This window comes from Anastrepha ludens, chromosome 3 (genome assembly GCF_028408465.1).
Source record: "Anastrepha ludens isolate Willacy chromosome 3, idAnaLude1.1, whole genome shotgun sequence".
NCBI lineage: Eukaryota > Metazoa > Arthropoda > Insecta > Diptera > Tephritidae > Anastrepha > Anastrepha ludens.
Window position 1 is genome coordinate 99272312 of NC_071499.1, and position 14937 is coordinate 99287248.

The 14937-nt window shown below is 36.4% G+C and overlaps 1 protein-coding gene across 2 annotated transcripts in view; it reads left to right on the top strand.

Moving 5' to 3' along the window:
• Positions 1 to 252: 252 nt before the first annotated feature.
• Positions 253 to 14937, top strand: part of LOC128858587 (protein trapped in endoderm-1) — a 67610-nt gene continuing 52925 nt past the window's right edge. The window contains exon 1 of one of the 2 annotated variants that reach the window (XM_054094979.1): positions 253 to 540. The gene's annotated coding sequence lies outside the window, so the exon portion shown is untranslated. The remainder of the gene's footprint in view (positions 541 to 14937) is intronic. The other variant, XM_054094980.1, reaches the window with a different exon arrangement.

The following is a 14937-nucleotide window of genomic DNA, read 5'->3' on the forward strand; positions in this document are numbered from 1 at the left end:
TTTTTCAGCAAGCTTTGTTTTGTTATTGTTCTTTCTGCAGTGGTAAACAGTACATACCTACATACCTCATTGCAAGACGTATACATATTTTTTTATTAAATTTAATAAACATCGAGTCATTTTCTTTTTTCTAAATAAAGTATTACCAACATAAAGCTGTGAGTCACTGTATATAAAAAGTGGTTTTGCATGATCGATTTCATAAGCCGATCTTTTTAAGCTTGAGAGATTTCTATGTACTCGATAAGTTTATAACCTATTCAATCGCATTACGCACATCTGTGTCAGAGCCTATTTTAAGCCTCTGTTTACTATAACTATATATTGGAAATAAGGAATTGTGTCGCGATAGTTTATATTTATTACGAAATTATGTATTTTCACAACTGCCTTATTTATTCGTTAACATAAGGTACAAAAATATTAAAGTTGCAAATTATGAAAGTTGTATATGATTTTAAGTAGTGTTGTGAATAAGCACGGACAAATCGTTTGTGTAATTCTTATTTACGAATAAATATCATAATGAGAAGAAATACTGTGAGTATAACAACAAGTAAACATATATTTTGCTTAGTATTTATCTAGTTTACGGCCTGCATACCAAGATGGGTCAAAAATTGTCGAATGGGGGGTGGAGGGCTTTAGTGTAATACTGCATGAGCAATTGTAGGTAGAGTATATTGATACATTTAATGAAGCTTGGAAATAATAAACTTTTCATTACTACCACAATATATTTGGATGTGGGGCGGAGGGGGCGTGAGCAAGAGCAAGGTCACACCATTATAACTATGAAAGTCCGAACCTCCTAGGGTCCCTATAAAACCTCCAGACAAAGTTTAAAAAATAGGGTTCTTAGGACCGTATTTGCATCTTGTACTGAAATGTATAAAGCAATTCTGAACCCAGCAAGCATTTAACTTAGGTTTTATAAATCATACTATTTATGAAAATGTTGTTTTATCGTAAAATTTAAAAATGCCGCTGCCGAAAAATTGGCTGGGATTTTCTATAATGTAACATGGGCAATTTTAGGCAAGCTATAATGTCTTATTTATGAAACTTGGTGGAAATGTTAGGGAGATGAACAACCTTAATATCTCCCAATTAGTCCGGAAATAATAGTTTAGTAATTATTTGCCTTCAAAGTGCCCTCGGGAACTTCACTATAGTTTGGCACATTATAATACCTATGTATTTTTCTATATCATCACTTTCCAATTTTCAACGCGAATAAGAATTAATTGGAATTGAAAACAGTTAGTGTTGCCGGATGAATGCAAATGAAAATAAAAATGTGAACAAAAATGAAGTTGTTGTTGCTGTAGCTGCATAAACATTCCCCATACTTACATACGGGGAATGCTGCTCGAGTTTCGGTAACGTAGAACCGACTGAAAAGGAGTTCTTTCCGCCCACACGAAAAGGAGTTCTATGCAAAAATACTGAGTATTGCGTAACCGGAGTTGGACTTATAAGGTTTATTTTTTGGAAGGGCGGCCGAAGGGCGTGCACGCGGATAGTAGTTCTGTACAAAAATACTGTGGATGCGTAGCCGAAGTTGGACTGGAGAGGGTAATTTTTTGAAGCGCGGCTGATGGCCGCCTACGCGGAAAGCAGTTCTATGCAAAACTACTGTTGATGCGTAGACGGAGTTGGACTGATGAGAGGTACTTTTTTGAAGCGCGGCCGAAGGCCGCCAACGCGGAAAATAGTTCTATACAAAAATTCTGTGGATGCGTAACCGGAGTTGGACTGATGAGCGTTATTGTTTTGAAGCAAGGCCGCCCACGCGAAAAAAAAAATCTAAGTAAAAATTTTACAAATTTACAAAAACCCTCCTAGTCGACGCTCCAGTAAAATTCAATTTTAAATGTTTATATTTTCGAAAAGGTTTCTTAATTCTAAACTAAATAAAAAAATACTACAGATTTGGAAAGTGAACGTGTCTGCATGCGAACTTCGTTCTTATTTCAGCTGTCTGGCAACAACAACTTTTCGCTAAATTACACAACTTTAACAATAAATGACTTAAAAACTATAAGCATGCGGAGGGTACGGTTTTCAGTTTTAAGATGGGGATACACCTCTCTATCCCCTCTTACAAACCTTTTTACAATTTCAATTTTCAATTTTTACCGAAAAAGGTATTATTTTTATAAAAATTTTATTTTATAATTTAAATTTTGTTTTTTTGTAACACGTATATATGTATGTATATTGTAAAACAAAAATGCGTCGTAGGTGATAATTTGGACTAAAAATCGCGTGATTCTTATTCCAAATTTTCAGTATTTGCAAAAATATATGCTTAAAATTAAATAAGCGTCATATGTGAAAATTTGGATTAAAAGATCGCGTGATATTTTATTCCAAACTTTCTCTATTTATACAAATATTTTTGTTTTTGTAACTTGTATATATGTACATTTTCAAACAAAAAAGCGCTGATTTTTAGTCCAATTTTGACTATTTTTTAAAATAATGATTTACTAATGGCCAAAGGTAAATTTCACTCGTTTAAAAACCTCAAAAGTTCTAACGAACCTCATTGTTGGTTGACTGGGTTTTTTTCGTGTTTCGCTTTATTCTTTTCGCACTATTGTTCCTTTGACAGTTCGTCCCGTACATTTATTTTGCACGGTATTACAAACGTTTAGACGAATATTTGTAATAATAGAATTTTAATAAAATTCTTAGTATTATTGAGTAAAAATAGCCTTTTGAACGTTAAACATTGTTATTATTTCTCAATAGTAATTTATAAAAAGTGCTTTAAAAATTTGAAAGCTGATATAGTGACAACATTTGTGTGTTATAATTTCAAATTCGGTCCACGGACTTAGACATTATGAGCAGCTTTTTCGTGGTAGCAATGGAAAGCCATCACTAGAAATGCCTTCAGCAATTTCAAAATAGTTTGGTAAGTTGTGCTATATTTTCGGGAAATATTTTATATAATTGACGTAAAGGGGGCTAGAGGGATGTATCCTCATGTTAAAACTGAAAACCGCACCCCCGGAGGCTTATAGTTTTTAAGTAATTTATTATTAAAGTTGTGTGATTTAGAGAAAAGTTGATGTTGCCAGACTGCTCAAAGAAAAATGAAGTTCATAAGCAGAGACGTGCACTCGAAGGATACTTGTTTTGTATTTTTGGTTAAGTTTAGAATTGAGAAACACTTTTGAAAATATAAACATTGACTTTTATGGAAAAAAACGTCACAGGAGGAAATCTGCGACGATTGTCTGGTTTACGTTATCAGGTATATACAGTGGTCATACAATTTATTCGTACACTCACAGTTTATAAACAGATACACCTGATTCTTAACATGATGTATACAAAAGAATGAAAAAATATCATTTTCATTCAATATTTAAGGAACAAAAACTTCCAAATTCATTTTTGGAATTAGAGAACTTAAGGTAATAACTAAATAAGGTATAATTTTATGCAAAAGTATTATTCGTGCATAGCCATAAAAAGAATATTTTATTAAAAAAATAATATACAAAACGATTATTCAGTACTTTGTTGGACCGCCTTTACTTTTAATAACTGCTTCCAAACGTCGATGCATACTTTTCACCATGGTATCTGTTGATAAACTGTGAGTGTACGAATAAATTGTGTGACCACTATGTATATACCATATATGACTAGGACCACCGTTGTTTTGCATTATTTGTGCAGATAGGACTGCACACTCGACGCATTTTTCACAGCATATTCTAGGTGAGTCTTAAAATTTAAACGACTATCAATCATCACCCCAAAATATTTAATACCGGTCTTTGAATTGATAGTTTTTGTCCGTTGTGTCCTTACTTACTTGATTAAAAGAACGTGTATCATTGCTAAGCCATTACATGGATATATTTACGAGCTTGTTATATAATTGTCTGGCAGGATACAAGCCTGAAATTGGTGCGCTCATCAGAGGTTAAAAGCGAGCTTTCTTTCATACGATAAATTTTATGAGATAAGGTATTCCAAAGGCGGACAGAGAACACAAAGTATTGACGTTCAGTCACCAAACAACTGTATTTCATCGGGACTATGTTTAACGAACGGCAAGACTTTGAAAAAATAAGTCGATCTTTGAGGCACTGAGATCCTGAGTGTTTAGGACCTTCTGGAGTAAAACTAAACATTTTAACCCAAGGCAAAAACAGAAATGTGGCCGTAACGTTTTTTACAGTAAATGTATCTTGCAATGTTGTTATACAAAACATTAAGCTTAGGTTAGGTTAGGTCAGGGAGTATATAACGCACAACCATACAGTAACGTTGGTAACAAATACGTTTTAGCTAGTAGCAGTCGAATATTTACTGGTGTAAAATATTGAGTAGTCCATAAATTTCGGAGCATACTATAAACTTGTCAAAGTTCTATTAAATCACATCGACTATTTAGTTTGAAATCTTTATAGTCATCGAGCTTGAGATATTTTTTGTATATAACAATACATTGGGTTATCAGTATTAAGAATTAATTCGTTGTCAGAAGCCCACTTGCTGGCGAGTCTCAAGTCAGAATTTAAATTACTAATGCAATTATCAATGCAGCTAATGGGGCAACTAACATATAATTGAACGTCACTATATTTAATAACACTAAACAAATCATTAATGTACATGAAAAATAAAGGAGGGTGAAGGTCCCGCACTGGCGGGAGTGTCGACTAATAAATATCATCTAGTAGCGGGGAATGGCTGACTGTGTCGAAAGCCTTCTTCAGGTCCAACGCTACTAGGACAGTCCTCTCGCAGGGGCGGTTTTGGTTAAGTCCCCGGTTGTTGTTGTAGCAGCATAAACATTCCCCATACTTGCATACGGGGAATACAAAAGCCCCCGGTTTATCTGGGCGTTCATGGCGGTGGTGCTGTGCACTCGTCGGAAGCCGTGCTGATGTGGGGCTGGGGCCAGGTGTTTCGTGAAGAGTGGGAGTACGAGGACTTCAAGTGTCTTCACTACTGAGGAAAAGAGAGTTATTGGATGATAAGATTTTCCTTGGTTGGCGGGTTTCCCAGGCTTCAGTAGTGGGACCACTCTCCCTGCTTTCCACTTGTCAGGGATGATGAGAGTAGCCAAGCTCAGATTGAAGACCCTTGTGATATTTTTAATTTGTTGATGGCCTCTTGAACCTCATCACCGGAGAAAGTAAGTGGCGCTCTGTCGCTCGTCAGTTTGTGCAGCCTTCTGGTAGCACGATGCAGAGAACGTTAAATATAGAGAATTCTCACGAGCTACGAATAGTGTGAATTGTCAAAAATGAAGTGAAACCGCGAACACTATTTCACCTCGCTCAACTCGAAGGCGGGGAAGTTCTTAACAGACCTGATTACAGTGAATTATGTACAAGTACATTGGCTCTGCTCAGTTTTTGGTTTCTGTATGAAATCAAATTGACAAATGCCGACGGCATTTTGCAAGGCATATTGCTTGTGCATTTTTATGTTCCCTTGATAAACGAAAATTTATTCAATTTATATTTTCAAACAAATACAACCAAATAAAGGTTTAAAATCAAAGTAACTTTAATGCACACATTTTGTTGTGTGCGTTTTAGTAAATTTGATGATAATTTTTACTAATTTTTGAGTCGAAATTAATTTTAGACAAAAATTCAAAGAGCATATTGGTATATTGATGAATATATGTATATGTATATCAATATATGCATATATACATACATATATTTTGTTAGTTATATTTGTGCAAAAGTTCAATTGCATCTTCAATTCTTATAGTGTTAGAAATGTATGTATGTGCACACGCACTGCAGCAACAATGACCTACCTCACGACGCATTGCCTTATCATATTTATGTGCATTTGAATATGCATTTTTTGGTCCTGTGCCAAACGAAAGTTTTTTAAATTTACCTATGTATATTACAGGGAATAATTCATATATGTATGCATTTTATAGATAGTACAAAACTTTGAAATTTAAAATAAATAAAAGAAAACTTCAAAGAAACGTATTTGCATACATATATGGGACAACTAAGTTCTATTGCATCTTTAATAAATATAGTGTTGCACGCATATGTATGCACTGAAGCAACATGACTTACCTCACGAGCATCGCCTTATCATATTTCATGCAATAATTAGGGTGTAAATATTCGAATGATCGAATTCCTGCAAATGTTAAAACAACTTCTTCTGCATATGCATCGACGTATGTGCATGTGCGTATATGCACACTTGATGCCCTAACTATATACAGTAGCGTGCAATAGTGAGCAAATGTTGGGCGATTTAACTTTAAAGTCTCTGAAAAAATCTAAATGCACAACTTAATGAAACAAAACTTTCAGCATTTATTCGTTGCTTAATTCTTAAAATAACGGCTTAAAACAAAACAAAAAATACAAATTTAGGAATGAGAAGGAGGCAATAATATAAAAAAGTACGTATTTACTCAGTTTTGCACGTTTTGTTTATGTAAACCGAAAGGAGCTGTAACATTTAGTACAGTTGTAATTATATACCGTTATAGTTTTTGTTTCATGTTACTGTGTTTTTACTTTTGTTATTAGTAGTAGAAAGGTGTTCGAAGTTAGACAATCGCTTTCTGATTAATATTAATATCAATTATGAAGAAAATAAGTGGGGAGCTCGAAAACAGCGTCGTGGTTTTGACTAATAGTGGAAATTCCTCAAGAAAAATTGCTAAAATATTAAATATTAGCCAACGCACAGTTATTAATGTACCGAAGCGAAGAAATGTAGCGCATGCACCGAATGTTGGAGGTCGACCACAACTTCTTTCGGACTCAGACGCACGCCTTATAGCACAAGAAGTACCTAAAAACAGTTTTGTGACACCAAGGAAGGCTGCAGTAATGTTAAATAAGAACGTCAGCGAGTAGACCGCGCGTAGAGCATTCCATAGAATCGGGTATAAATCAGCTGTAAAGAAGAAAAAGCCGGCGTTATCGCTCAAAAATATTAAGGCCCGTCGAGCATTTGCTCGAAAATACAGAAATTGGAATGTTGAAGACTGGAAACGGGTAATTTGGTCGGATAAAGTAAAAATTAATCGTTTTCAGTCCGACGGAATTAGCTATTGCTGGCGCCGACCTACAGAAAGGATCCAAAGGCATCACGTGAAGCCAACTGTTAAGCATGGCGGTGGTAATTTGATGGTGTGGGGTTGCTTCACTTGGTGGCACATCGGACCACTCGTTAAAATTAATAGTATTATGAAAAAAGAAGATTACTTACATATATTGCAGACTAATTTGGCAGAATTTGTTGATATGAGCGCTTACCCAGAAGAGGAATTTATCTAAAATTGTTAAAGAATGGCTGTCGCAACAAAATTTTCAGGTAATAGATTGGCCTGCACAAAGCCCGGATCTAAATCTAATTGAAAATTTGTGGGCAATAACCAAACGGCGGCTGGGAAAATATCGCAGGGCTCCTGAGAACACGACAGAGCTATGGGACCGGGTACAGCAGAAGTGGAACCAAATTCCGCGCACATTTATCGAGAATCTTGTCGAAAGTATGCCCAAACGCATTAAAAGTCTAAGAAAAAATAAAGGCCTATGGATTAACTATTAAAATTTATTAATTTTTAGCCATGAGTGCCAGACGTGCAAAACTGAGTAAATATGTACATTTTTATATTATTGCCTCCTTCCCATTCCTACATTTGTACTTGATGTTTTTATTTAAGCCGTTATTTTAAGAATTAAGCAACGAATAAATGCTAAAAGTTTTGTTTCATTAAGTTGTGCATTTAGATTTTTTCACGACTTTAACGTTAAATCGCCCAACATGTGCTCACTATTGCACGCTACTGTATATATACATATATGTACGTTCAATTGATCAAATCAAAAAATTCTGTATACAAAACGCTTCATTACCAGGCACACAGGAAGATGGCATATGCAAATATAAATATGTGAATTGAATTCAAGCAAAACACATATGCATGTACATACAACCGCACACACAGGGCACTCACTTTATTCTCAAAATGCGTATGTCGTTCAAAGCTAAAATTCTATGCCTAGCGACTACAAGAACAAAATGCAGTCATAGACGCAGGCGTAGCGGCCATCATTCTAGTTGACATAGCGCTGAACAGTCGCGGCGGCGCCGAACAGTTTCAACTATTGTACTGTGCAACAAAAACTCATCATCAGAAAATTCATTGATAAATTCGAGCTCATAGTTCTAAGAGCAAGTACTTTTATTCATAAAACGAGCCGCCCATATGCCAATTTTCTCGACAATTCGAAAATAGTCAATTTTTGTCAAGTCGAGTGCCCGCGGCATCGTACATATGTATGCAAAAATATATGTATGTAAATATGTGTATATGTAATATACAATGCTGTGCCTATGAATGTGCGCTGCGCCTTTGAATGCGCGATGGATTTCTTGAGAAGTTGTACCGTTTTATTTTGAGCTGTGGCTGGTGAGCATACATACACACAGCATATACAGGTATCCCTCATATAACGCGATAGTTACGTTCCAGAAGAATTGCGCGTTATGTAATTCCGCGTTATCTAAAACATAGCTTTCATATAAATTGGGGGGTTATGTTCCAATAGGTTTTTTTTTAAATAAAATACATACAAAATAACAGATGCACATATATTTCAACTCAATACTAAAGTTCAGACTTTCTTATACAATTAAAACACAAGATATGAATAATAATACATATGTATGTACATACATATTTCAAAATTCAAAAAACAAAATTTAAATAATTATGTGCACATTAAAAAATTTAAAAACAAACTAAAACAAATTAAAGGTTTATTATAAACATTATTGTTATTCTTCAAACTTCATATGGTAATTAATCTGTTTCACTGTCTTCAAAGATCTTTGCACGTGGGCGTTTTGGGGGAGCAATAGCTTCATCAGAAAATATTTCTTCAACATAGTTTTCGCTATTGGATAAGAAACTAGTTGTGGGACCTTGTGGTTCTTCTACTGGTTTTATAATTGCAAAATCTGTTATCAGTTTTTGGTGGGTGGTTTTTTTAAGCTCCTTTTCAATTTCGTAATAAGGTGCTAGATTAATATCTATTTCCCTTATTATTTTGCTGGATCTCTCCAGCGAAGGATCATTAGTTGTAAAGAAAGATTTCATTTTCTCAACCAAACTTAAACCCTCTCGTATGCGCTTCAGAGTAAAACTGGGAATTGATTCACAGATATCTTCTACCGAAGTGACGTCATCTTGTGCGAGGTTTGAGACGGATGGAGATTCAGTTGTTAATTGAATTTTCCTAATCGCGTTATATCGAAACCGCGTTGTATAAGACCGCGTTATACAAGGGATACCTGCACATATGCGCAAATGTATATAAATTCACAAATTTACATTTGCATATGCCATCTTCCTGTGCACCTAGTAATGAAGCGTTTTCTATAGAGGATTTTGATTCAGTTGGAAGGGATTCAACAAAGTTTTACAGACACCAGACAGACAGACATTACATATTTATATAATTTTGGATGATTTGGAAAAATTCAAATATATAGGTCATATTAAAAAGCTACCTAACATTCTTTGCTTCTAATCACCAACAAATTCTAATCGACTGCTGCTAAATTTACATAATTCAGCCCCTCACTGTTAATTTTTGTTGAAAAATGTGTCTATGGTGAAATTGTCTTCGCGAGACGAGTACCCCTCGAAATTCCATACGCTCCTGTCATTGAGACTTCTCTATACATTAACGTTCTCTGCACGATGCTTGGATCTGTCGACCGGAGGATGCAGAATAAATTGCCGGCTAAAATAGCACGCGCATCTTCGGATCCGACGAAGCACGACCGTTGAAGGTGAGATCCACCTTGTCGTTGTGCTTCGTCGGGTTCGACAGGGACCTTACGATGGACCAGAGCTTGCTCACACCAGAGGTGAAGTTGCAGGACTTCAAATGCTCCTCCCATTTGTTCCGCTTGTGTAGGGTTACTAGTTGCCGTATCTCGGAATTGAGATCCTTTATCCGAGGATTCCCTGGATCGGCCTGGCGTAGGCGATCACGTTGCGGAATGCACGTTCGCCTGCGCATACATCGGTGGGAATGGGGAGGGCGGCGAAGATGTTTTCAGTAAATTCCGCGAATCTGGTCCAATCAGCTTTATTGAAGTTAACGTATGATCGGTGATCCGCGGAAACAAAGTCGGCAGGTCTCTCAATGGAGATGATAATGGGGAAGTGGTCTGATGCAAGCGATAGCAGAGGTCGCCAGGTTATACTATTTATCAGACCTGCGCTAGCAATTGTAATATCAGGCGAGCTGCTGCAATTGCTCACTACCCTGGTGGGGGCGTCGTCGTTTGTCCCCGCGCTGGGATAGGAGCCGGAAGGTTGTGGGTCGTTGGGGGAGTTGTGTTGCGCATGAGGGCGCCTTACCGTTGAGGTGTTATTGGTGGCGGCAGTTTGAAGTGCGAAATATCTACTAAAACCCGGTGAAATATCGCGGATATTTGATAAATAAACAAGGTAATTACTTCAAAAATCAAAAGTGCTAAAGTCGCCAAGTTCCGCGCAATATCTACTAAAACCCGGTGAAATATCGCGGATATTTGATAAATAAACGGGGTAATGATTCTAAATATCAACAGTGCAAAAATCGCTAAATTGCACTTTTTAACACCCGACCTACAAAAAAAAAGAACATGAATAAACAAAACTAGTGCAAGTTTACCAACATCGCGTTAAATTAGTGCACTCTCCTCCGTGTGAGCGTAAGCGCTCTCACAGTGTAACTGCAATTCTAATATATTGGGTTAGCAACTAAGTAATTGCGAATTTCACTCATAGATGGCTTCACTTGAATGTTTAGGTTTTCGGACGTAGTACAAATGTATAACACATTTGCTATTTAATAGTTGGCAATTCAGTTGTCAATCAGTAAAAAAAGTTTTTTGATGGGTTGCGTAGTTTTCGTTGGGCGTTCGTTGAAAAATGGAATATCATTTGAGACAATTGAAGTCATAAAAGAGAATTCGAAGAACACACTCGAGCTTGACTTGTTTACAGTAGCACAGAAAACAAACTATGTGACATATCACGCTGAAATTTGCTATGTAAGCTTATAACAGTCCTACCAAAAATCATAAAATTTATTTTTGCCATATGTCATCCGCGGACCGTTTTATTGATAACGTCTCTTTCATATTTGAGCAGAAGGTATATATAATTGGCGCGTACACCCTTTTTGGGTGTTTGGCCGAGCTCCTCCTCCTATTTGTGGTGTGCGTTTTGATGTTGTTCCACAAATGGAGGGACCTACAGTTTCAAGTCGACTCCGAAGGGCAGATATTTTTTATTAGGAGCTTTATCATGGCAGAAATACACTCGGAGGTTTGCCATTGCCTGCCGAGAGGCGACCGCTATTAGAAAAATGTTTTTCTTAATTTTGGTCTTTCACCGAGATTCGAACCTACGTTCTCTCTGTGAATTCCGAATGGTAATCACGCCTCAACCCATTCGGTTACGGCGGCCGCAACCGAAAATAAGGCCGAGCATAAATGCGTAAAAGTAATATGTAGTGTTTGCATAACTGAAAATTTGGGCATGTGGAGATTTGGTGATGCATAACATGGCTCCCTTGTTAAACTACACTTCTGTACTATGATACTATAGGTGACTCTGGATATTCTAACGATTAAAAACGAATTTCTAACGAAATTTTCTAATTATCGTTATCAAAAAGAAAATCGCCAATAGAAAGAGTGATTGGAGTGTTAGAAGGACGGTCTTTTAGCTTCAAAAGTTGAAAAAAAACCAACATTGTGCTCTTCACAACATATGCATTTCGTATAATGTTGAGCAACTTACAAATACTTCAGCTGAGGTAGAAAAAGCTGCTACAATTCATTCACATGGCAGTCGGTCCTACGTATTGGAATGACTTGTCTTTTTCCCGACCAAGGCCTGCCGCCTCAGTTACCAGCCCTTTTTAGTGCGCTGAGCCTCACTGCTTATCTATCGTCACATGAGCAGCTCTATGCAGAATCAAGTTTGGACCTTGAACCAAGTGGACCACTCAAAATTGACATTTCAATTTTTTATATGTTTTCGCTCGATTTCGAAAGTTTGTGTGGTGTGTAATATTACGTTAATTTAAGTAAGTAGGAATGATGATCGGACAGGAGTCAATTTAAATTAAATTTTTATTTAAAAGTATTGAAAATCGACAAGTTTATGTGAATGAACGTAACGAGTTAAAAAAAATTACGTCATCTGGTGGCAGCGATACAGCAATGAATAATCATCTGAAATCAAAAAACCAAAAATTTTATTAATCTACACAATAGTGGCTATCGTTGTACGGAGCCGTTTATTTTTTGTTTTTGTTTTGTTTTTGGACAAAATGGTGGTGATTTGAATTTCGATGTGTGTTTTTCACCATTTTTTTGATTTTCAACAGGCCCAAAAAAAATGTTATTTTCAAAATTTTGAAAATCAGCTACGTACCACTATAGCCAATGTGATAACAAAAATTTTGAAAAAAGAAAATTAAAATCGGTTCATTAGTCTTCGAGAAATTGTTGCCACCGTATAAAAAAAAAGTCGTTTCGAGAAAAACGCGAATTTCGCTTTAAAATGTGTACCACATTTTCTTGAGTAGTTATACTAACAATTTATGCAAAAAAAAACAATTTTTTTTTAATTTTCACAGTGGCGTTCCCCCTTAAATTTGTATGCAAGCTTTGATACTTTTTCAGTGTCCATTAAATTCATTAGAATCTTATGATTCTTTGGAAGCAATTAGGAAGCCACTTCTACCTACTTATCTAAGCATGAAAATAAAGTAGCTAGTTTGTAAAGAGTTCAAAAATATTTTTATTAAAAAAAGAACAGTTCAAACAAAAACTCTTCCAGAAGCATTACATGCGCTAAACATCCAGTTTAATTTTTATAAAAATAAATACCTAACCTATGGACTTCAAAACAGTAATTATGTTTATAGTGAAGGTATGTGAATTTTTGTTAATTATACTCATATGAGAAGTTGCTAAAAGATTCGGACATTTTCAAAACTAACTATTTTATTTTCTTGCCTAATAAGTTTTCTAATTGCTGCCAAAAAATCATAAGATTCGATTGAATTGTTGCTGAGATATTGCAAAATTATCAAGCATTGATCAATTTGTTTACAAATAACTCGTCCAAATTTAAATGATATACCTTCTGCTCAAATATGAACGAGACGTTATCAATAAAACGGTCCGCGGATGACATATGGCAAAAATAAATTTTTTGTTTTTTGGTAGGACTGTTATATGCTTACATGGCAAATTTCAGCGTGATATGTCACATAGTTTGTTTTCTGTGCTACTGTAAACAAGTCAAGCTCGAGTGTGTTCTTCGAATTTAACGATGGAAATTCAAGTTGAACAAAGAATTTGTTTGAAATTTTGTTATTCCAACAAAATTTCGGCTTCAGACGCCTTAAACATGTTGTAGACAACCTATGGGGACTCTGCTCTATCGCGTGCACGTGTTTTCCAGTGGTACAAATCGTTCAAAGAGGGCCGTATATCGGTTGAAAACTTGCCTCATGAACGTCGTCCAGCAACATAAGTAAACGACGAAAACATCGGAAAAGTAAAGGAAATTTTGCTTGATAATCGCACAAATCGCAAAACGGGTTAACGCTGAATATTATTTAGACGTTTTAAAGCGTTTACGCGAGAACATTCGTCTTAAAAGGAAGGAATTGTGGGACAACAAGTCATTGTTTTTTCACCACGATAATGCACCAGCTCACACATCACGTCTTGTTCGCGATTATTTGAACAAAAATAATGTTAATATCGTTCCGCAAGCACCGTATTCGCCTGATATGGCTCCATGTGACTTTTTCCTGTTTCCCAAGCTCAAGTTGCCGCTCCGTGGAAAACATTTTGAGACAATTGAAGTCATAAAAGAGAATTCGAAGAACACACTCGAGCTTGACTTGTTTACAGTAGCACAGAAAACATACTATGTGACATATCACGCAGAAATTTGCTATGTAAGCTTATAACAGTCCTACCAAAAAACAAAAAATTTATTTTTGCCATATGTCATCCGCGGACCGTTTTATTGATAACGTCTCGTTCATATTTGAGCAGAAGGTATAAAAGATCTTAAATTCAACTTTGAGTGACCCACTTGGGAAAACTTTACTTAACAGTAAGGCTGTTCCAAACACTAGAGCTGACATCGAACCTAACTCACTCTGTACCCAAAGTTTATTTATGGGCAAATGTTGCTTTCGTCATCGGGCACTCAATCTGTCCTTGATCACTCTTATAATTCCTGACATGGAGAGTGGTGCCATTATTGAAAACAAGGAAACCGCCAGGAGAAGCACGTAAGACTATCCTACTCTTCACGAAACACTTGACCCGACACTAACCCCAATAAACATATATATTAACCGCTCCTGTAAGAGGACTGTCCTAGTAGCATTGGACTTCCCCCAAGGAATTTCACTGTCCTCCTGTGTTGATGGTAATGGCATCCAGCAATGTCATTGATGACTTGTCTTCCAAAGTGAACGTTTATAACGACAGTCTTTCTCACTTTTTAGCTGCGTGGAATCTAGAGCTTTCTCCCACTGAATCCAGGCGACCCCTTATTACCTGGCGAAGAAGGTCAAACTGCAGTTAAAGGTGAAAGTTGACGCACCAATACCGACTTTAAACAACCCCAAAATTGTGAGGCGTAACAACCGCTTCGGCAGTTGGCTGTCCTACTCGGTGCTTACAACCACAATTACCACTAAGGACTTAAACCGCATCAAGCCCCCAAATCGTTAGCAGGTTGCAGAAGGGCAAAGACTAGTGATTTTTCTGTAGTCAAAGTTTCAGAGTTATCAGAATACTGCTATTGAAACAGCCACGGGATGCCACAGATGTGGCAATCTAACAAAACAC